The sequence below is a fragment of the Pongo pygmaeus genome, chromosome 18, assembly GCF_028885625.2.
Source record: "Pongo pygmaeus isolate AG05252 chromosome 18, NHGRI_mPonPyg2-v2.0_pri, whole genome shotgun sequence".
NCBI lineage: Eukaryota > Metazoa > Chordata > Mammalia > Primates > Hominidae > Pongo > Pongo pygmaeus.
The window spans coordinates 55,580,802-55,605,064 of record NC_072391.2 but is presented as its reverse complement, the minus strand read 5'-3'; the positions used below and the strand labels follow the sequence as shown (position 1 = coordinate 55,605,064).

At 46.1% G+C, this 24,263-nt stretch overlaps 1 long non-coding RNA gene across 1 annotated transcript in view; it reads right to left on the bottom strand.

Moving 5' to 3' along the window:
* Positions 1–24,263, bottom strand: part of LOC129016139 (uncharacterized) — a 43,806-nt gene that overhangs the window by 6,853 nt on the left and 12,690 nt on the right. The window contains exon 2 of the long non-coding RNA XR_008494735.2: positions 22,247–22,378. This is a non-coding gene — a long non-coding RNA (uncharacterized LOC129016139). The remainder of the gene's footprint in view (positions 1–22,246; positions 22,379–24,263) is intronic.

The following is a 24,263-nucleotide window of genomic DNA, read 5'->3' as shown; positions in this document are numbered from 1 at the left end:
AGCTAAGAGGCTCAGCCCTGTCTCTGCTCCTGTGCTGGTTCTGAGTCAGATGTCCCTATTCTTGGGCAGGACCAGGCCCTGCTGGGGATGGGAGGGCACGGTGTGGAACCCTCCTCCCTTAAGCATCTAAGCCTGTTTGTCCTTTCTTTTCTTGTAACTCGTTACTGTTACAACGTATTCTGGCAAAGAAGGGAGTCTGTTCTTTTTTAGCAAGTGCTCTGGCCTCTGCCCTGCCCCTTGACCCAGGCTTTGGTCCCTACTAGGCTGACACTATGACTCTAGGATAGAATAGCTATTCTTTTTTTTTTTTTTTCTTTTTGAGACATGGTCTAGTTCTGTTGCCCAGGCTGGAGTGCAGTGGTGTGATCATAGCTCACGGTAGCCTCAACCTCCTAGGCTCAATTGATCTTCCCACCTCAGCCTCCTGAGTTGCTGGGACTACAGGTGCATGTCACCACACCTGGCTAGTTTTTGTATTTTTTGTGGAGATAGGGTTTCCCCATGTTGCTCAGGCTGGCCTCAAACTCTTGGACTCAAGCGATTCTCCTGCCTTAGCCTCCCAAAGTACTGGGATTATAGGCATGAGCCTCTGTGCCTGGCCAGAACAGCTATTCTTCTAAGGTCCCAACTCACCCCGCTTTCCTCACCATATATCCTCCAGGCATAGAGCTGAGCATTAAAGACCTAGGCTGCTGGCCTGTGCAGGCTTCATGGCTTGGAGACAGACAGCCCTGGGTTCCACCATCCACTACCTGGGTGACTTTGAACAAGTAACCTAACCTTGCAGATCTCTTTGTTTCTCAAGTGGGTCTAATGATAAAGCTTTGAGGAATTAGTGAGTGGGTAACAGCCCAGGGCCTGGTGTCCAGTTTGAATTCATTGATTAGTAGCTGTTGAGGACGATGAATCACATAGTTTCAGGTGCAAAGTGTGGGGGCAAAGAGAATCCTTGTGATGAGTGCAGTAGGTGCTGTGGCACATCCAGCTGCCTTGGAACTGGGTGCTGAGAAGTCAGGGGGGGTCCTGGGGCTTCAAGACTTCTGGGAAGGGAGCACAACTCATGCACATGACAAGAAGAGAGCTGGTGGGGCTTTGGGGTCATAAGAACTGAGGGGCTTGTTCACCGTGGGGTCTTTGCATGTGCATTCTCTCTGTCCGGAGACCTCTACCTTCCACTTTCTACACCTCCACTGGTAATCCCATTTATCTCTGGAGTGTCAATTTAGACCTCAACTAATCCCTTCATTCCCTGATTCCCCTCCTGTGGTCCCCCTTTGAGCCCCATGCTTAGTTGTAATAATAATCTGCCATTTATTGTGCCAGGGATAATGCAGAGGGCATTACCTATATATGTTATCTCCTTTGACTTGCTCAATATTTAGAGAGCTAGCTGTAGCCTTACTTTTCTGATTTTACAGATGAAGAAACATACACAGAAGTGAAGCAAGTGGCTCAACCACCCTCCCTCACTCCATACAGTGGTTGTCTGTGTGCAATTTCATCTGTGCCCTGAAAGATGAGCTTCCTGAGGGCAAGGGAGCTTGATCACTGTTTAGCCCCAGATACTTAGCATGGGCTCAGTAGATGGGAGCTCTCCACCAGTCCTTGCTGAATGAATGAATGAGTAGATGAATGTTTGTAAAGTGGCAATGCAACTGGGAATACCATGGACCATGGACAATAAACAAATATTAGTACCTGTGGTAGGCAGAATAACCCCCACCCCCCCAAATCTTAATTTGTGGAAACTATGAATATGTTATGTTACTTGGCAGAGGGAAAAGAAGGTTGCAGATGGAATGAAAGTTGCTAATCAGCTGACTTTAAAATAGGGACATGATCCTGGATTATCTAGGTGGGTCCAAAGTAATCACGGGGGTCATCAAAAGTGGAAGAGGGAGGCAGGAGGGAACAGAATAAATGGCAGTGTGAGAAGGATGTGGCTTGACAATGTTGCTGGATTTGAAGATAGAGAAAGGGCCACAAAGCCAAGGAAAGCATGCAGCCTCTAGAAGCTGGAAAAGGGACGGAAGGGGATTTTCCCCTACAGCTGCCAAAAGAAGGGCAGCCCTGCCGACATCTTGATTTCAACCCAGAGAGACCCATTTCAGACTGAGGACCTCCAGAACTGTAAGCAAATATATTTGTGTTGTTTTAAGCCACAAATGTGTGTGTGTGTGTGTGTGTGTGTTTTTTTTTTTTTTGACAGAGTTTTGCTCTGTCGCCCAGGCTGGAGTGCAATGGGACAATCTCGGCTCACTGCAACCTCCGCCTCCTGGGATCAAGCAATTCTCCTGCCTCAGCCTCCCAAGTAGCTGGGATTGCAGGCATGCACCACCATGCCCCGCTAATTTTTTTTGTATTTAGTAGAGACGGGGTTTCACCATGTTAATCAGGCTGGTCTCAAACTCCTGACCTCAGGTGATCCACCCGCCTCTGCCTCCCAATGTGCTGGGACTACAGGCATGAGCCACCACACCCGGCCCACAAATGTGATTTTTGACAGCTTCCATAAAAAAGTGAATATAATGCCCTATCCCTGATGCCAAGAATCACATCTGACCCTTAGTGGTCACTTATCATATGATGGTTGAATTCCACTGGAGTATTGCTATAAGCACCCACTTACTATCAGGAAAGATGCATAACAAAAAAATGCTTTAAAAAATTTATATATTGGGGTCTAGCTGGGAGGTCTCAATGTGGGTCAGAATTTGGTTCTGAGACAGAACCATTGGCTCAGCAGGTTGGGCTGGATGGATCACAGAGAGTGACACCAGGGGCCTTCTAGGGAAAGGAGTCACAGGCTGGTGAGTGAGCAGTGATGCTGGACAGGTAGATGTCAGCATCCTGGGACCACCTATGGCCTCAGGCCTGGGGTCGCTGCATAATCATTAGGGCCACCATGCATTGAGTCTAGACCCTCTGCCAGACAGGATCCTAAGCTCCCCACAACATCAGCCCAACAGCCCATTATGTAGGCAACACGATGTTGCCTGCCTGCCAAAGGAAAGAACAGCCAGCCCTCGTGTACTCCTCCACCGTGCCAGACACTGTTCCAAGAGTGGCACATCCTTTTTTTTTTTTTTTTAATTATACTTTAAGTTTTAGGGTACATGTGCACAATGTGCAGGTTAGTTACATATGCATACATGTGCCATACTGGTGTGCTGCACCCATTAACTCGTCATTTAGCATTAGGTATATCTCCTAATGCTATCCCTCCCCCCTCCCCCCACCCCACAACAGTCCCCAGCGTGTGATGTTCCCCTTCCTGTGTCCATGTGTTCTCATTGTTCAGTTCCCACCTATGAGTGAGAACATGCGGTGTTTGGTTTTTTGTCCTTGCGACAGTTTACTGAGAATGATGATTTCCAATTTCATCCATGTCCCTACAAAGGACATGAACTCATCATTTTTTATGGCTGCATAGTATTCCATGGTGTATATGTGCCACATTTTCTTAATCCAGTCTATCATTGTTGGACATTTGAGTTGGTTCCAAGTCTTTGCTATTGTGAATAGTGCCGCAATAAACATACGTGTGCATGTGTCTTTATAGCAGCATGATTTATAGTCCTTTGGGTATATACCCAGTAATGGGATGGCTGGGTCAAATGGTATTTCTAGTTCTAGATCCCTGAGGAATCGCCACACTGACTTCCACAATGGCTGAACTAGTTTACAGTCCCACCAACAGTGTAAAAGTGTTCCTATTTCTCCACATCCTATCCAGCACCTGTTGTTTCCTGACTTTTTAATGATTGCCATTCTAACTGGTGTGAGATGGTATCTCATTGTGGTTTTGATTTGCATTTCTCTGATGGCCAGTGATGGTGAGCATTTTTTCACGTGTTTTTTGGCTGCATAAATGTCTTCTTTTGAGAAGTGTCTGTTCATGTCCTTCGCCCACTTGTGGATGGGGTTGTTTGTTTTTTTCTTGTAAATTTGTTTGAGTTCATCGTAGATTCTGGATATTAGCCCTTTGTCAGATGAGTAGGTTGTGAAAATTTTCTCCCATTCTGTAGGTTGCCTGTTCACTCTGATGGTAGTTTCTTTTGCTGTGCAGAAGCTCTTTAGTTTAATTAGATCCCATTTGACAATTTTGGCTTTTGTTGCCATGCTTTTGGTGTTTTAGACATGAAGTCCTTGCCCATGCCTATGTCCTGAATGGTAATGCCTAGGTTTTCTTCTAGGGTTTTTATGATTTTAGGTCTAACGTTTAAGTCTTTAATCCATCTTGAATTAATTTTTGTATAAGGTGTAAGGAAGGGATCCAGTTTCAGCTTTCTACATATGGCTAGCCAGTTTTCCCAGCGCCATTTATTAAACAGGGAATCCTTTCCCCATTGCTTGTTTTTCTCAGGTTTGTCAAAGATCAGATAGTTGTAGATATGCGGCGTTATTTCTGAGGGCTCTGTTCTGTTCCATTGATCTATATCTCTGTTTTGGTACCAGTACCATGCTGTTTTGGTTACTGTAGCCTTGTAGTAGAGTTTGAAGTCAAGTAGCGTGATGCCTCCAGCTTTGTTCTTTTGGCTTAGGATTGACTTGGTGATGCGGGCTCTTTTTTGGTTCCATATGAACTTTAAAGTAGTTTTTTCCAATTCTGTGAAGAAAGTCATTGGTAGCTTGATGGGGATGGTATTGAATCTATAAATTACCTTGGGCAGTATGGCCATTTTCACGATATTGATTCTTCCTACCCATGAGCATGGAATGTTCTTCCATTTGTTTGTATCCTCTTTTATTTCATTGAGCAGTGGTTTGTAGTTCTCCTTGAAGAGGTCCTTCACGTCCCTTGTAAGTTGGATTCCTAGGTATTTTATTCTCTTTGAAGCAATTGTGAATGGGAGTTCACTCATGATTTGGCTGTCTGTTATTGGTGTATAAGAATGCTTGTGATTTTTGTACATTGATTTTGTATCCTGAGACTTTGCTGAAGTTGCTTATCAGCTTAAGGAGATTTTGGGCTGAGACAATGGGGTTTTCTAGATATACAATCATGTCATCTGCAAACAGGGACAATTTGACTTCTTCTTTTCCTAATTGAATAACCATTATTTCCTTCTCCTGCCTAATTGCCCTGGCCAGAACTTCCAACACTATGTTGAATAGGAGTGGTGAGAGAGGGCATCCCTGTCTTGGAGTGGCACATCCTTAACCCATCCAGTCCTCATAACAGCCCCATGTGATGGCTCCCATCATTTTCCCCGGTTTACAGATTAGGAAACTGAGGCCTAGAAAGGAAGTCACTTGCCCACTCGCATAGCTAGTAATTGGGTCTGAACAAAGGAACTGTGGGCCCAGGGTCTCTGTTCTTTTTCTTTTTCTTTTTTTGAGACAGGATCTCCTACTGTCACCCAGGCTGGAGTGCAGTGGTGCAATCATGGTTCATTGCAGCCTCAACCTCCTGGGCTCAAGCAATCCTCCCACCTCAGCCTCCAAGAGTACTGAGATTACAGGCCTGAGCCACCACGCTCAGCTGTGGGTCTCTTAACTACTATGCTTTACTGCCTCTCTAGATGGAATAATAATTATATCATAATTATATATCTGTTAATGTAATAGTATAATAGTATAAACATTTAATAATTATAGTACCAAAATATGCCATTTTAGCACATTGGTTATTTTGAACTGAAGTCAACTGAGAAGAAGCAGATACAAGAAAAACTCTCTGGCCTCCCCCTATTTGCCTAAAAGCAGGATATAAATTTGTAAAAGTAGCTCTTCTTCACTCTGCCAGGAAGAACAGAAGTTAATCAACATAGACAACTTTGGACCCTTAGCCCAGAGACAGCACCAGAGGAATCTACAAAACAAACCTGACTCACCCACCCTATCTTCCCTTAGTTTCTCCATATATTTACCCTCCCACAGCTTGCCTCCCTAGAAGCTCTAAGTCCTTTCACTTTGTCTTGTCACTTCTCTAATAATTTATTGTTCTTTTGTCAAGATGCTGTATAAGCCCAAGTTCTAGCCACTCCTTTGAGTTACTCATCCCTGAGTATTTCCACGTGTATGCATGATGCACATGTTAATAAACTTCTGCTTGTTTTTTTTCTTGTTAATCTGTCTTTTGTCAGCCTTGTTTACAGGACCCCAGCCAGAAAATCTAGGAGGATGGAAGGAGGATGGAAAAAAAGGAATCTTTTTTTCCTCCCCTACAATACCATCTCCCATTTGGATCAGGCCTTTCTGTTTATGACACATTCTCCTGTTTTCTCTTGTCATCCTCACAGTGGCTGGTTATGATGATGAGTGCCCTTGGCTCACATTTTGCGAAACGGAGCCCAGAGAGGGAGACACCCACCCATCCACCATCGGAGATGAGGGTGGGATTCCTTCTGGGGTCTCCTGCCTCCAAGTCCAGAGTCGCCCACTCCCACCGGCTGCCCCTGTCTTGTCCTGGTGCATTATTTATAGGCCATTACCCACCTCCTGCAGGCGTCCAGATGCTGCCTGCCAGAGCTGTGACCTCAGTGTCCCCTGGAGAAGATCAATGGTGCCCCCCCAACCCCCTGCCAGCCCCATTCTCTGCTCTCCTCTCCAGCTGCTCCCTCTTTGGGTCTCTGCAGGCTCTTGGTGTGTGGCACAGACTGTCCCCTGTCCCACCCACCAGAACTACCTTGTGAGCACAGATTCCTCTTTGCCAAGCCAGCTGACATATTCAGCAGGCTCCCGACTTGCTGAACAAAGCAAGGGTAGTGGTGAATTCCAAGCTTGCCATGCCCTCACCCTGACATGTGCAAGGGTGGCATAGAGGGTATGGATGATGTGTGCGCATGTGCATGTATGTGTGTCTTGAGAGGAGGGGGTGTGTGTGTGTGTGTGTGTGTGTTGTATGTGGGGAGGGGGGGTTTAAGCACTCATGGTTGAACCCATTTGCATTGCCTCTTCTGGGTCTCGTAACTGAAAGTGTAACCAGCAAGGGTCATTTTCTTCTTCCCTGTCACCCAGGGGGGTGGGAAGAGGTGCTTAGATCTAGAGTTAAGTTTGGGAGCAGGGCCCCTGGGGACCCTGGGATCCCACAGCTTTGGCGCTGTGTGATGTTGAGCAAATTGCTGAATCTCTCTAAGCATTATTTTCCTTCTCTTTATATCACTGAATCATGATGAAGATTAAATGAGAGTGCATAGAACGCAGTCAGCACAGAGCCTGAGGGACAGCAAACACTGAAAATGAGCTTTTGACGATGCATGCGTTTGGATCACAAACTCGTGGAAGAAAGAACACTAGGAGGAGAGGGGAAGCCCAGGGTTCCACAGGAAGAATTTGTTGGGCTTTAGGCAGGAGTTGGGTCATCTTCACCTCAGTTTCCATGTCTATAAAATGGGCATAGCTGAATTGAGCAGTTGCTTAAAACCATGGCTAACATTATGGAATTCTAGAAAATAAAAGTGAAAACCCCAGGTCATCGCCGAAGTTTCCCCTTCTTGAATTGAACTCTTCCCTCCCATTTCCTCAGATTTGAAGGCATTTGGCAAGTGTTAGCACATAAAGCCGAAGGACAGGCATCTTGGTTTCTCCTCCCTACTTTAAAGCCCCTGGTTGAAAGTCTCAGAATCATCTGGAGACCTTGTGACTCACAAAGCCCCTGAGTCCTTACCCTGGGACCCTGGTTGGTTGGGGACAAGGGCACCAAAGCATCTGTATCCTTAATAAGTTTCCCGAGTGAGTCCAAAGCAGGTGGCCACTGTGAGAAATTAGAGACCAAGTGCTCTGTTGGGGATTGTCCAGATACCCCTGGGAAGAGTCCTAGACTTCCAGAGTCCTGTCTCCAGGCTCCTTCTCCTCCATCCTAAGACCTTGAGAATTAAAGGAACGAGCTTTCCCAGACCTCACCATCTCTCTCTTCCTCCTATTGAGCATCATTGATCCTGTATTTTGATCAATTTCCAATCACCATAACTGTTCTTGGATCCAGGTCAATTGACATTGGTTCTGCAGATGCCTCACCCTGGAGGCACTGGTAAGTGAAGCTGGATCTACATCAAAGTCTTCCCCAGACTCGGGAGCACAACTTGAAAAGTCTGCTGTTCGGGTGATGAGACAACTTAGATAACAGTGTGATCGGTGTCCAGGAAGCCACAAGCCCCAAGTGCCAGCATTTTGTCATTGCATCCTGTGCCTGGTTGGGCTAGTGGGTGCCTGGTAAATAGGAGGCAGAGAAGGAGAATAGTCTTGCAGCAATAGCTAACTGGTTTACCAGGAGCACCCCCTACCCACACACCGCTGCCTTTTATTTTTTCTTAAGAGATTCTGGAGGCCAGCTTCGTCTGCTTTAAATCTCATTGTGTGATTTCTTTCCTATAGTGAATCAGCAAGAGTCTAAGGTCTCAGGTGATTTCAGTGACCTTCACCACATTCAATGCCCTCTTAATCCAGAATCAACTGTGCCCCTTGTGAACACACACCTGCCCTTCTTCCATCTCATTCTTCATAGGAACAAGCACAATCATCATCAGCAAGCCTCGAAGGCTCACCATGGACTGCGAATCCATCTGAAAGGTTCTATATAGTTGTCACCACAATCCCATCAAGTAGGAATTTAGATTATCCCCATTTTACAGATGAGAAAACCAAGGCTTGAGGAAGTTAAGACTTAACTTGCTTACAGTCTTACAGCTGGTCAGTGGTGGAGCAAAGACTCGAGCCTGGATCTCTAAGCCCACACCTTTAACCACTCTGCCGAAAAGCCTTTTCATATTGGTAGAAATGCCTGGTTTCATAGGATAGCCCCTCACCCAAGCCCTCTTCTGTACACCCCTTCCCCAGGGCCGCCTTCTAGCTAGCAGTCCTGCAGCCATTCCCATTTGCAATGAATGTACTCCATCCCTACTGCCTGGAGTTAATTATTTCAAAAAGACATTTGGAAACTCAGCCCTGCTGAGTCTAATATGTTCCCTTTTGCTAATTCAATAATCCTGTTTTTCAAATATGAGTGTGTTTTTTAAACTTGTCATTGGACTGATTACTCAGCAGATATTATCTGATCGTTGTTTTCTTCTTTGAACTCATGCTCACACAAGCCCAATGGATTTCAGAGCGGAGACCTGTGATTTATGACTGGGGTGTCTATTCACTGAGGGCAAGGCCTTGGCTCTCTGTATGCTGAGGCTCAGCAATCAGCCAGGACATAAGAGGGCCAGTCTGAAACCCTGAAAAATACAACCTACCAGATCATGGCAGAAAGCAGCAGCTTGAGCTCCTACTGGTGCATTTGGTTCACCAAATGCTAAGAGTGGTTATATCCAGGTGGTGGATTTTAAGGGAATTCTTAGTTTCTTCTTTATACTTATCTGTTTTATTTTCCACTGTAGTTTCCAAAGTGTGTATAATTTTAATAATAAAATAAGAATAGATTTATTGTGATTAAGGCGGGCGCAGTAGCTCAAGCCTGTAATCCCAGCACTTTGGGAGGCCAAGGCAGGCAGATCACTTGACGTCACGAGTTTGACACCAGCCTGCCTAAAATGGTGAAACCCCGTCTCTACTAAAAATACAAAAAAATTAGCCTGGCATTGTGGTGGGCGCCTGTAATTCAAGCTACTCAGGAGGCTGAGGCAGGAGAATCACTTGAACCCGGGAGGCAGAGGTTACAGTGAGCCCAGGTCGCGCCACAGCGCTTCAGCCTGGGTGATAGAGTGAGACTTCATCTCAAAAAACAACAACAAAACCACAAAAAACAAACCAACATTTATTGTGATTAAAAATAAAGTTAATTCAATAAGATAAATATGATCCTTTAGGCAAAGCCTCAGACGAGTCTGGCTTTTATGAACTTGTTAAAGCCATTCCCAGAAGCAGACCCCTCTGAAAATGAGCAGAACTCGATGCCAAAAGAGAAAACAAGACCAAAGCTGTTAATTATGTTCACGTGTTTCTAAAAATAGAATGAAACTTGAGCTTTTAAAAGGTAAACTTTATCATTTGTTAAATCTTAGATATCACTTTTGTTTACCCTCGGGCATGACTTACATAAATTTGCAAGTGGACTGTAGCGTGGATCTGTTTGTGTGTTTTTCATTCAACAAACATGGATTGAGCTTCGCCCTATACAAGTCAGTAGTCTAGGCTTAAAGGATTCGAGAAGGAATGAGGATGGAGCCTCAGGATTGAGCGCCTCCTAGTCTAGGGGGGAGACGGTTATGCAAACAGTTACACAATTTGACAAGTGCTCTAGGAGTGCAATGGGGAAGACCAAAAGAGGCAATCTTTGCTCTGCCTGAAGAAGTCAAGGAAGGCTTCACAGAGGAGGTGATTCACACTTAGAATAGGAGTTTTCCAGGTAGAGAAGGTGGGGAAGACATTCTGGGCAAAGGGAAGAAGATATGCAAAATTACCTGGGGATGATGGTGATAGGAAAAGCTTGTGTCCATGAAATAGCAAGTTGCTGGTTGTGACTACAATTTAGAGTACATAGCATGCATTTGTAGATGTTGGTTGGATGGTTAGGAGCCTTGAATGATGGACTAAGAGGTTAACTTGAAGATAGGTAACTATTAAAAGGTTTTAAGCAGGGGAATGTCATGATTAGATTTGCCTTCTAGAATGGCTGCTCAATGGATACATCAATGAAGGTCCACCTGGGAGACAGAAATCACATCAGTTATTTGGACAGAGGGAATTTAATGTAAAGAATTATGAACTAGGTCGATCTATCTATCGATCGATCTATCTATCCATCCATCCATCCCCCATCACATGTCATTCATTAAAGCTCACTACTTTTTCAGTTTTTTCTTTTTTTTTTACTTTTATAAATTTAAGGGTACAATTGCAATTTTGTTACACATATATTTTGTACAGTGGTGACATCTTGGCTTTTAGTGTATTCATCACTCAAATAATGTACCAGTTATTGTACCCATTTTTTTCTTTTAATATGAACTTTACAACTAAATGCAAAAATCTTAAATATACATTTGCTAAGTTTTGATAGATGCATACACCTGTGTAACCAAAATTTCTATTGAAATATGAGACATTACCATCACCTGAAAAACATCATTGATGCCCATTCACAGGCAATCTCTGCTTTCATGGAGACAACAACCACTATTCTAGTTTTTTCCACCAGAAATTAGTTTAGTTGAGGTTTCTCAACCTCAGCACTATTGACATTGTGGCCCAAATAATTACTGGTTGTTAGGAATTGTCCTGTATGTTATTTAGCCTATCCTAGAACATCATACAAATGGAATATACTTTTTTGTTTGGCTTTTTTCACTTAATGTAATGTTGATGAGATTCTTCCATATTGTTTTCTATATCGCTGGCTGTTCCTTTTTTTTTTTTTTTTTTTTGAGATGGAGTCTTGCTCTGTTGCTCAGGCTGGAGTGCAGTGGTGCAAACTTGGCTCACTGCAAGCTCTGCCTCCTGGGTTCATGACATTCTCCTGCTTCAGCCTCCCAAGTAGCTGGGACTACAGGTGCCTGCCATCACACCTGGCTATTTTTTTTTTTTGTATTTTTAGTAGAGACGGGGTTTCACCATGTTAGCCAGAATGGTCTCTGTCCTGACCTCATGATCCGCCCACCTCAGCCTCCCAAAGTGCTGGGATTACAGGCATGAGCCACCGCGCCCGGCCTGGTCCTTTTTTATTGCTGAGTGGTATTCCATTGTATGGCTAGATCACAGTTTGTTTATCCATACTTTTGTTAATGAACACCTGGGCAATTTCCAGTTTTTTGTTATTATGAATAAAGCTGCAATGAACATTCATGTACAATTTTCTTTGGTGAGCATATGTTTTAATTCTTACTGACTAATTAGCTAAGAGGAATTTCTGGGTCATAAGGTATAATTAGTTTAGTTTTGAGATAGGGTCTCGCTCTGTCACCCAGGCTGGAGTGATCCTGGCTCACTGCAGCATTGACTTCCCAGTCTGAAGCAATCCTCCCACCTCAACCTCTCAAGTAGCTGGGACTACAGGTGTGCACCACCACTCCTGGCTAATTTTCATATATTTTTCTAGAGACAGGGTCTCCCTATGTTGCCCAGACTGGTCTCAAATTCCTGGGCTCAAGTAATCCTCCTGCCTCAGCCTCCCAAAGTGTTGGGATTATAGGCATGAGCCACCATGCTCAACCTGTAATTAGTTTTGTAAAATACCACCACAACTTTCTCCCAAGTGATTGAATCATTTTCCATTCCCATAAATGAGTTCTGAGATTTCCAGTAGCTCCACGTCCTTGCTAACATTTTGTCTTGTCAGTCTTTTTTTTTTTTTTTTTTTTTGAAATGGAGTCTCCCTCTATTGCCCAGGATGGAGTGCAGTGGCGCAAACTTGGCTCACTGCAACCTCCACCTCCTGCGTTCAAGCAGTTCTCCTACCTCAGCCCCCTGAGTAGCTGGGACTACAGGCGTGCGCCACCACACCTGGATAGTTTTTTTTTTGTATTTTTAGTAGAGACAGTGTTTCACCATTTTGGCCAGGCTGGTCTCGAACTCCTGACGTTGTGGTACCCCTGCCTCGGCCTCCCAAAGTGTTGGGATTACAGGCATGAGACAATGCGCCTGCCCTGTCAGTCTTTTTAGTTTAGCTTTTCTGGTGAAAGTAACATAGTTTTTTATTATGGTTTAAATATGCCTTTCCCTGATGAGTAATGATGTTGAACTCTTGTCTATATTTGCCATTCATAGATCTTCTTTTGTGAGTCCTTTGTTCAAATATTTTCCTCATTTTTTACTGGATTGCTTGAGACAGGTCTCACTCTGTCATCTAGGCTGGAGTGCAGTAGCATGAACTCGGCTCACTGCAGCCTCAGCCTCCTGGGATCAAGCAATTCTCTCACCTCAGCCTCCCAAGTAGCTGGAACTACAGACACACACCCCACACCCGGCCAATTTTTGTATTTTTTGGCAGAAACAGGGTTTCACTATGTTGGCCAGGCTGGTCTTGAACTCCTGGGCTCAAGTGATCTGCCTGCCTTGGCCTTCCAAAGTGCTGGGATTACAGGCGTGAGCCACTGCGCTGAATAAAAAGCCTTTTCAGTTTTTAAAGCCTTTTACATTTTATGATTAATCCTTTGATCCATATATTCCACTTGTTTTTTCTAGACAGGGTCTCTCTCTATTGCTGGAGTGCAATGGCACAATCATGGCTCTGTGCCACCTCAACCTCGTAAGCTCAACCAATCCTCCCATCTCAGCTTCCTGAGTAGCTGGGACTACAGGTATGTGCCAACATACCAACTAATTTTTTAATTTTTTGTAGAGATATGGTCTCACTATTTTGCCCAGGCTGGTCTTAAACTCCTGGTCTCAAATGATCCTCCCACTTCAGCCTCCCAAAGTGTTGGCATGACAGGCGTGAACCACAGTGCCTGGCCCATATATTCCACTTTGTATGTCCCTCTTGGTTCCAGCCAGATCCAAGAGCACAGGGAGTTCTGGGTCAGGCATTTAGGTGGTGTCTTAGCCAATTTTCTGTTGCTATAACTAAATACCACAGCCTGAGTAATTTATAAAGAATAGAGGTTTATTTAGCTCATGGTTCTGGAGGTTGGGAAATCTAAGGGAGTGATGGCAGCTTCTGGTGAGGGCTTTGGTACTGCATCATAACATGACAGAAAAACGAAGGGCAAAGAGAGCATGTGTGAAAGAACCTGCAAGAGCTAGCCAGGCTCATTTTACAACAATCTACTCTTGGGAGAATTAACTCACTCCTGCAATAAGGGCATTAATCTATTCATGATTCATGTGGGCTCCACCCTCATGACCCAATCCCTTCCTAAAGGCCCCACCTCTTAATATTATTACATTGGCAATTAAGTTTTCAACACATGAACTTTTGGGGAATGCATCCAAACTGCAGCAAGAGGCATCCATCCTCCCCCGACCCCGGGTGAGCCTCAGAGCTACACAGGTGGCCATGTCAGGATGTCCTCATTCTGGAGAGACATGAGCATTCACCTGAGTCATCAAGCTGCAATTATGTGTCCACTCTGAAGGGACAGAGAATTGGTCTGCTCACCATTGACCATCAAACCCCCTCTCTGGCTTCCAGGTCTGGTAAAAAACTAGCTTTTGTCCTAGTCCTTATTAGACCTTGAGAAAGTCTCAGCCCTTATCTGAGCTCCCCAATCTATAAAAGGAGAGATCTTTGACATGAGGCAGCTCAGCCTAGCGATTAATCATGAGGCTGTGGGTTCGGACATCCTGCCTGGTTCAAATCCTGCTCTGTCTCTGCACCCAGTGCAAATGAATCCATCTTTGTGCTTTGGTTTCCCTATCAGCGAAGTGGGATTAACAACAGGGCCAACTTCGGAGATAAGATTCATATAGCTCTGGCTCACAGCACTCAACAGTTTCTAGCTGGTTCTCTTGCCTGCAGCATGTCCTTGAATGAACACAACAGCCCTAGGTGGTCAGAACTGTCATTGGCCTCATTGTACAAGTGAGAAAATCCAAGGTTGAGAACATTAGGGACTTATCCAAAGTCCTAAGGCTAAAAAGTGGCAAAGCTGGGATTGAACTTCAAAGGTTGCGAAGCTCTTGGGGAAAAGAAATTACTGAAAAAAGCTGTGCTGTATTATCCCACACCCTCTCCTCACTCCCTAGAATACCACAGCCAACTGAAAATTAAGCCTAGAAGAATATTTAAGGTTTAATTTCACAGGCAAAAGAAACAAGCCCAGAATCAGAGGAGCCACTGTCTCCCACAGCAAGATGAGGGATGCTCTGGGGATGAGAAGGACCCTGGGGGAGCCAGACAGGCTGGGTGGGGACAAACCAAGGCAGAGGCTGCCAGCTGGTGGTCCCAAGTCTGTTGCAATCCAGGGATGCATTTATTTATTTATACAACTTAAAAAAATTTTTTTTACTATTAATATATTAATCTGCTTTACTCAAAGTTTGCTTTTTTTTTTTAAAGAATCGCAAACATTAAAAAATCAAGATTTCTCTCTCTCTCACGTACATCACATGCACATGCACACACACAATCTAGATCTCTGGCTTCTCATGAAAGCTCAGAAGATTTGGCAACACTGGGTAGCCACTGGCTGGAGCTGACAGCAGCTGGCTTTATGAGGCATGAACACCTGGGTCCCCACAGTCCCCACTCCTTGCTGTCCTTTATACCTGGTTCACTGATGTCGTCCACCTGACCCTGGAAGGCACTGGGTTTCAGACCTCTGACTCTCAGGTTTCAATGCTGCCATTCTCAGCTGGGGGCTTTCTCAGATAGGGTTCTTACCCTGGTGGCCACGGGTAAAAAGTGAGGGAGCCTGTGAATTTGGATGGGTGGACTAATCACATGTTTCTGATGTTTTGACATCTGAGACTTTCCTGGCCCTGGGAAGACTCCCCCTTGCAGGGCCAGCCAATTCCTAGTGATAGTAAATGACTCTCCTCACCTCCAGAGCCCGAACACCACAGCCACCTGCTGCATTGGGCTTTCACACGCTGGGCCACTCTTCTCCTGCCCTAATCACCTCCAGACAACTAGAGACGGCCCCTATGCCCTAGTACCCCCTGAAATTATTCAAACTGGCAAATTCTAAGCCTGTGTACCCTGTCTCACCCATTCCTTCCTGCAAAAACCGCAATAAAGGCCCTGGCCCAGTTTTCCTCCTTTTTGCTTTGCTTCCTGAGCAACCCCGTGTTGTCCTGCATGGCGTGGTGTGCCTCCTCCTCTAGGATCTGTGAGTAGCAAGCTATCATTTCAACAGCAGTCAGCTCCTGATCCGTTGGCGTCACCATAGCTAAACGATAATAAAACCTACGTTTAAAGCAAGGGACAGAAAAGTGTCCATCTTTCTTTTCACTAACCTCTAACTGCAACTGAGTATTTCCTTCAATTATCACTGTAGCAACAAACCACAGTAGTGTTAACAGTGTCAGCTGTAAGAATTAAAGAGAGAGGAAAGAAACATGAAAGGTGGCTTGGCAGTTAAGACAAGTTTATTTTAGAGAAAACAAACCTGAGAGGGGCGTTTGGCCAAGTTAGGTTAGAGGCACACTTTTTTACAGACTAAGAGTTTTTAAGGATTCAGGGTAGGAGAGTTTACTACAGGCTTGGACTGCTTTTGTGTTTTTTTGTTGTGCTTATTTGGGAGAGAGAGTTGTGTGTCTGTTCCCATACATCTTTCTGCAGCTGCAGGCATACCCCCGAGTCTGCTTTTAGCTTCCCTATTTTAGTGCACCTGAAGGGAAAGAAATGTACTTATTAAGGCCCACTGTTTTACTGGAGCCCATTGTCTGAGGGTGAAGTTTAGCATTTACCCAAGAGACTTTCCCCCTACCTCCCTCTGTGCCTGAGTTGTTTTATCTGTGTTTCACTATTTGCTCTTTCTGGCTGCTTGTAGTTAGAAGGGAAGTGATTTCCTTAAAATGCATAAGGCTAAGAAGGGAGCTGGAGCTTAAAGTGATGGTGTTTGTCAGAGATGATGGTGCTCCTGCTCTGTCATCTGTGTCTTTGCTCCATTAGAAACCATAAATCAGCCTGGCACGGTGGATCATGCCTGTAGTTCCAGCAATTTGGGAGGCTGAGATGGGAGGATTGCTTGAGCCCAGGAGTTCAAGACCAGCCTGGGAAACATAGGGAGACCCCGTCTTTACAAAAAATAAAAAATTAGCTGGGTGTGGTGGTGCACGCTTATAATCCCAGCTACTTAGGGAGGCTGAGGTGGGAGGATCATTTGAGCCCAGGAGGTCAAAGCTGCAGTAAGCCAAGATTGTGCCACTGCACTCCAGCCTGAGTGACAGAGCAAGACCCTGTCTCAAAATTAAAATAAATAAATAAATAAATAAACAAAAATAGGCCAGATATGGTGGCTCATGCCTGTAATCCCAGCACTTTGGGAGGCCAAGGCAGGCAGATCACCTGAGGTCAGGAGTTCAAGACCAGCTTGGCCAACATGGCCAAACTCTGTCTCTACTAAAAATACAAAAATTAGCCAGGCATGGTGGTGCATGCCTGTAGTCCCACCTACTTGGGAGGCTGAGACAGGAGGCAGAACCCAGGAGGCAGAAGTTGCAGTGAGCTGAGATCACACCACTGCACTCCAGCCTGGGCAATAGAGCAAGACTCTCAAAAAAAAAAAAAAAAAAAAAAGAGGAAGAGGAAGAAGAAGAAAGAAGAAAGAAGATGTCAGTAGATGTAGAAGAAGACCAGAGATTACAGCCAGGAAGAAGGCAGACACCCTGTCCTCCAAACATATCAAGTTTCCTAGAGGAAATAGGCACAAAATTCATGCATTTGATCATTCATCCCTTAAAAACAAAATTGGGCTAGGCACGGTGGCTCATACCTGTAATCCCAGCACTTTGGGAGGCCAACATGGGCAGATCATTTGAGGTCAGGAGTTCGAGACCATCCTGGCCAACATGGTGAAACCCCATCCCTACTAAAAATACAAAAATTAGCCCTCATGGCAGTGTGGGCCTGTAGTCCTAGCTACTCAGGAGGCTGAGGCAGGAGAATGGCTTGAATCCAGGAAGTGGAGGTTGCAGTGAGCCAAAATTGCACCACTGCACTCTAGCCTGGACAACAGAGCAAGTCTCTCTCTCTCTATATATATACACCTATCTCTCTCTATATATATATACACACATATATGTATGTATATATACGTATGTGTATATATATAATATGTGTGTATATATAGATATATATAGTTAGTGACAGTGAAGTAGCATGGAAATGTGGCAAAAATCTGAATGACAAACTTGGGGTACACTGCCAAATGGCATCCCAAGGTCTTGAGAAACTCCTGGATCATAGCCATCGCTATGCTGCTCCTCTGAGAGGTCTACTCGTTCCTTCATTTGTTCTTTTGTATGTATGAGAGCACCAGTCTATTGAGCATCTATGGGTGCCAAGTTCTGTTACTTGACTAAGAACAGATCTAGCTGCTTCCTGCCACTCCCCATCTGGACACGAATTTCTTTCTGTCACTCTGCCAACCTTCTCTTCTTTCTTTGCCCCTCTCTTGATCTAAGAATCCCATTCCTGGGTGGGTTTGGTGTGTTAATGCTGGGTAAGTGAGCCTGCCTGGACCTATGGCCATCCCAGACAGCTGCGGGGGTGGGGGTGGGGGCAATCGAAGGTCTCTAACCTCAAAGGTCCCTCGGGGGTGCATGGGGGCATCTCCCCTTGGGGTTCCCAAGGACCAATCTGCCAGCTTGTGCAACACCCTCAAAAAGGAAGGGGAAAAGGTCATGCTCTATCTGGTATCCACAAAGCCACTTAGATGAGCAGCTCTTTTGTCTGCATTGGATAAGCTCCAACAGTAATCACAAATCTGCCCCTTATCAACAAATCCCTCACCTACCACAAGTAACCAAGTGCAACCTAGAGATGCCGTTGTCTTTTGTTCACACCCTATTTTTTTAGAAATCTGCACCTGGTTTGTGTATGAACATGTATTACAATTGTTGTATGTGACAGAAATTTAAACTGGCTTATACAGAAAATAGTTTTTGTTTTTTAAAAAAGGTCATTTACAGCCAGGCGCGGTGGCTCACACCTGTAATCCCAGCACTTTGGGAGGCCAAGGCGAGTGGATCATGAGGTCAGGAGACAGAGACCATCCTGGCTAACACGGTGAAACTCCATCTCTACTAAAAAAAATATAAAAAAAAAATTAGCGTGGTGGCGGGTGCCTTTAGTCCCAGCTACTCGGGAGGCTGAGGCAGGAAAATGGTGTGAACCCAGGAGGTGGAGCTTGCAGTGAGCCAAGATTGCTGCCACTGCACTCCAGCCTGGGTGACAGAGCGAGACTCCGTCTCACAAAAAAAAGATCATTTACTCAGTGAACTGAGAGGCCTGGGGATGCATCTGTTTCAGGCACCACTGACCCAGAGAAGCCTTGGTTTCTCATCTCTGGCTCTTGCTTCTGTTGTATTCTCTTCAGTTTCAGGCTCCGTTTTGTGGCCAGATGGAGACAGGCATTCCAGTTCCTACTTCCTCTCTGGTTTCAGGTCCAGTGAATTTGCTTGTGTCAGGAATGTGACCAGTGTTCTGAATTGGTCACACGCCTGTACCCACCATGGCTAGGAACATTGGAGTTATTGATTGGCTTGGGGTGAGAGGCGTCATGGGCTCCTTCCCTGGAACTGATCAGCTTCTCTGGGAACATGTGAACCAATGGGATGGATCCCCAGAGGACAACAGGGGTATGGTTCCCAGAGGGGTAGAAAATGGATGCGGGCAGAAATAACAGCAGATGTTCTTGGCCTCGAGCAGATGCTAAGTGGAGGGGCTGGGTTGCACCTGGGGTTGTGGACCACTAAGCCCCCATGGCCTGTGGCCTGTCTATATCCCAGAGCGCCTGCAGGGCCTGGTAAACAGCAGGCCCTTCATTCATTCATGCCTACTGCATGAGTTTCCTGTTGCTGTGCTCTGCACACCTGCTTATTGGGAGACCCTGTTTTTCTAGCTCATCCTTCTGGAGGGTCACCCGTTCCCTGGCCTCTCCCGCTCCAGAAATGAGGTCTTATTTCTGTGGGTGAATCTCTGTCTCCCTTCATCTTTTGCAGCAAACCTCAGTCTGAAGTGAAACATCAGGAAATAATTCAGCCTTTTGTTTCGTGGACACATACACAGAGCCTGTAGGTTCTGGACACACTCCTTAGATGAGTGGCAGTGGTGGGCAAGGCCGCAGGCATCTGTGTCATATCTTTGGGGCCTAGAGGCCAAGCAGCAGCTTCCATTGGATGCTTCCCCTAGATCAGGGTACATGGGAAAAAACCTGGGTTCAAGATCCCATCAGCTCAGGGCTGTGCACAGGGAGTCTGGTAACAATTGGCAGATGAGGTGGAGGAGCTGGGAGCAGATGGGCCCTGGAGGGTCAGTCACTCCTTGGGGAAGTGCAGACAGGGGTGGTTGCAGCTCCCTGACTGATTGATGCCTGACCAAACCTAATGATGGACATGAACCAGAGGCTTCAGAAGTGCATGCCATCACTGCTCCTGCAGCTACGCTGCCCTAGCTCAGGCTGCCATAATGAAATACCATAGAACTGGGTGGCTTAACCCAAGAAGAATTTCTCATAATTATGGAGGATGGGGTGTCCAAGATCAAGGTGCTGGCAAGGTAGCTTTCATCCTGAAGCCTCTACTTTTGGCTTACATGTGGCTGCCATCTCGTTGTGTGCTCACATCACCTCTTCTTTTTTATTTTTTTATTTTTTTGAGACAGAGTCTCCCTCTGTCACCCAGGCTGGAATGCAATGGCATGGTCACAGCTTGCTGCAGCCTTGACCTCCTGAGCTCAAGTGATCCTCCCACCCCAGCTTCCCAAATGGCTGGGACTACAGGTATGTACCACGATGCCCAGCTAATTTTGTAAACAATTTTTGTAGAGACAAGGTCTCATTATGTTGCCCAGGCTGGTCTTGAACTCCTGGGCACAAGCAATCCTCCTGCCTCAGCCTGCTAAAGTGATGAGATTACAGGCATAAGCCACTGCACCTGGCCAACATGACCTCTTCTTTGTGCATGGGAGGGAGGGAGAGAGAGAGAGAGAGAGAGAGAGAGAGAGAGAGAGAGTGAGCGAGCACATGCGTGCAAGCTCTTTGGTGTCTCTTCTTATAAGGGCACTAATCCCATCATGAGGGCCCCACCCTCATACCCTCACCTAGCTATAATCACCTTCCAAAGGCCCCATCTCCAAATCCCATCACACTGGGGGTTAGGGCTTTCGTATATGAATTTTAGGGGAACATAATCCAGTGCATAGAAGACACTAAGTCCCTTCTGTCTGTCATTCAGTCTGACCTGCCTGGCACTCTGTGCTGTTTTACAGATGGAGAAGCTAAAGCCAGAAGGGCAGAGTGACTGGCCCAGGTCTCAGAGCCTGGGAGTGGTGGAGGCAGGATTGGAATCCAGGGTCACATGGCTCCAAAGTCCATTCATTTAATCATTGAGCTCTGCAGCTTCCCAAGGGCCAGAAATCTGAACAGACAGTGGGCTTCTGAAAGCCAAATGAGGATGCAACAGATTACAGAAAACCACCACTCATAGGACATTACTAATTAGGTCAGCTGATTTGTTTGAGACAGAAAAACATGGGGCAGTTATTTCAAAGAAAAATAAAGCCATGAAGCAAAACGCTTATATGCTCTCCTTTGTTACTGATGGGGCAGGAGGTCCTCCCTTGCTATCATTGCATTTCTGATGCCTCTCACTGGTACAGGACATACTTAGTGTTTGGTCAATATGGAGAAAAGGAGGGATGGATGGAAGAGGGAGGGAATCAGGAGGATCTTGTACCACGTGCTCCTGGGCCAGAGTCAACTTTTCTTTTTTGAGATGGAGACTTGCTCTGTTGTCTAGGCTGGAATGGAGTGAAGTGATCATAGCTCACTGTAGCCTCCAACTCCTGAGCTCAAGCTATCCCCCTGCCTCAGTCTCCTGAGTAGCTGGGCCTACAGGCATGTGCCACCACGCTGGCTAAGTTTTTAATTTTTTGTAGAGGTGAGGTCTCACTATGTTGCTCAGGCTGGTCTGGAACTCCTGGCCTCAAGCAATCCTCCTGCCTCGGCATCCCAAAATGCTGAGATTCCAAGTGTGAGCCATCATGCCTGGCCTGTAGCCTAATTTTCTTCAACTCTAATTCAGGCTTAAGGTCCAAAGAATTTTGTTTCACACTATTTTTCCTTACTTCCCCCACCCTGCCATGCTCAACTTAGCAAAATTGCAAACACAGAAAACTATAAAAAGCAAAAAACACCCACAGACCATAGCTGTCAAAATCTGTGGTTGTTTTTCCTTCCAGTCTTTTTTAAATGCCTCAATTCATTATTTTTGTCTATAATTTTAACATAGGTAGACGCATATATGCTCCATGTTTGAAGATACAATTACTGCCAAGAGCATCTTGCCTTTCATTAGTACACCTTGCAAACTGCCAGAGGCAGCGTTTCATCACCTTCAGAAAACACTTGCTGGATTACTTCTCCGCTGGGGGCAGCAGGGGCGAAGAGCACAGCCCAGGCCCAGGCCGGGGTGATCAGCTGGAATCCTAGTTTGAGAGGGGATCTTGGCGTTCTTTGGGTTCAAATCCTTGTTTTACAGATGAGGACACTGTGGCCTGGAGATTTGAAGAGCCAGGTTCTGGCTGCTTACCAGCCCCCTGGTGGCTCTCCTAGCTGGGTTTTACATGCACAGTGCCATCTGCCCAGACTTGACTGTTCTCCATTTGCCCCTCTCCACCTACCATCTTCCCTTCAGCTTGCTCCGAACCCTGGATGGCTGACCTGGGGGTGCCCTATGGCCTGGGCTCGCTTACCCTGTGGCTTCTGGTTGGCTTCAGCCAATGGGAACACTGGTGGGAGACTGGAGGGAGGAGAAGAGACGTAAGGGTCATTCCCCTGATGCTTTTCCTTCCAGCCCTTCTTTCCTCTTCTGAAAGTGTCTTTGCCTGTTGGGGGTGCAATAATGAAACATCATAGACTGAGTGGCTTATACACAACAGAAATGTGTTGCTCACAGTCCTGGAGACTGGGAGGTCCAAGATCAAAGCACCAGCAGATTCAGTGTCTAGTGAGGGCCTACTTTCTGATTCATGGATGGTGTCTCCTAGCTGTGTCCTATGAACGCCCTTGGGCCTCATTTACAAGGAGCACTAATCCCATTCCTGAGGGCCCCACCCTTACGTCTCACCCCTCAAAGGCCCACTTCCTAGTACCATCACATTGGGGACTAGGTTTTGCTATGACTTGAAAGTGTCCTCTTCAAAATCCAGGGGTTGAAACTCTTTGTTTTAGAGACAAGGTCTCAGTCTGTTGCCCAGGCTGGAGTGCAGTGGCATGAACATGGCTCACTATAGCCTCAACCTCCTGGGCTCAAGCGATCCTCCCAACTCAGTCTCTGTAGTAGCCGAGATGACAGGCATGACACCACACCTAATTTTTTAATTTTTATTTTGTAGAGATTGGGTCTTGCTGTGTTACCCAGGCGGGTCTTGAACTTCTGGCCTCAAGCTATCCTCCTGCCTCACCTTCCTCAAGTGCTGAAATTACAGGCCTGAGCCACTGTGTCTGGCCCAAGTGTTGAAACTTAATGGCAATGTGATAGTATTAAGAGGTGGGGCCTTTAAGAGGTGATGAGGCAGTGGGGCGCCGTGGCTCATGTCTGCAATCCCAGCACTTTGGGAGGCTGAGGCGGGTGGATCACCTGAGGTTGGGAATTTGAAACCAGCTTGACCAACATGGAGAAACCCCGTCTCTACTAAAAATACAAAAAATTAGCCGGGTGTGGTGGCGGGCGCCTGTAGTCCCAGCTACTTGGGAGTCTGAGGCAGGAGAATGGCGTGAACCCGGGAGGCAGAAGTTGCGGTGAGCCGAGATCGCGCCATTGCACTCCAGCCTGGGCAACAAGAGTGAAACTCCATCTCAAAAAAATAAAAAATAAAAAAAGAGGTGACGAGGTTATGAGGGCTCCTGCCTCATTAATGAGACTAAGGCCCTCATAAAAGAGGCTTCACGCAGCGCAGCATTCAGCTGGCTTATGCTTCAACCTTCTGCCATTTGTGGACACAGCATTCCTCCCTTCCGGACAACGCAGCCCTCACGAGACAATCGAACCCGTGGCACCTTGATCTTGAATTTCCTAGCCTCCAGAAGTGGAGAAAAGTTTCTATTCTTTATAAATCACTCAGACTCAGGTATTTTGTGATAGCAGCACAAATCCACTAAGACAGGTTTCAACATTTGTTATTTATTTTTGAGACGGAGTCTCGCTGTCACCAAGGCTGGAGTGCAGTGGCGTGATCTCGGCTCACTGCAACCTCCACCTCCTGGGTTCAAGTAATTCTCCTGCCTCAGCCTCTCCAAGTAGCTGGGATTACAGGCACCCATCACTATGCCCAGCTTATTTTTGTATTTTTAGTGGAGACGGACTTTCATCATGTTGGCCTGGCTGGTCTCGAACTCCTGACCTCAGGTGTTCCACCTGCCTCGGCCTCCCAAAGTGCTGGGATTACAGGTGTGAGCCACCATGCCCAGCCTAGGTTTCAACACTTTAATTTTGTCAGGGTTGGGGGGAACAAACATTCAGCCCATAGCAGAAGGTCACAGCTCCTATGCGGTGGCCGTCTCCTGCAGGCCTTGCTGGATTCTGGCAGTGACTCCTTCTCCTTGCCCTTCCAGAGCTGTGACAGCTAACAGCTTCCTGATGGTACCAGAGGCAGTGTGCATCACCATACCTTGATGGCTCCCTGAACTGTGCCCACACCTCCATATACAGCCTTTCATACAGAAATCCCCTCTAATCACACCTCCGAGTGGGCCATCTCTGGGTGTACC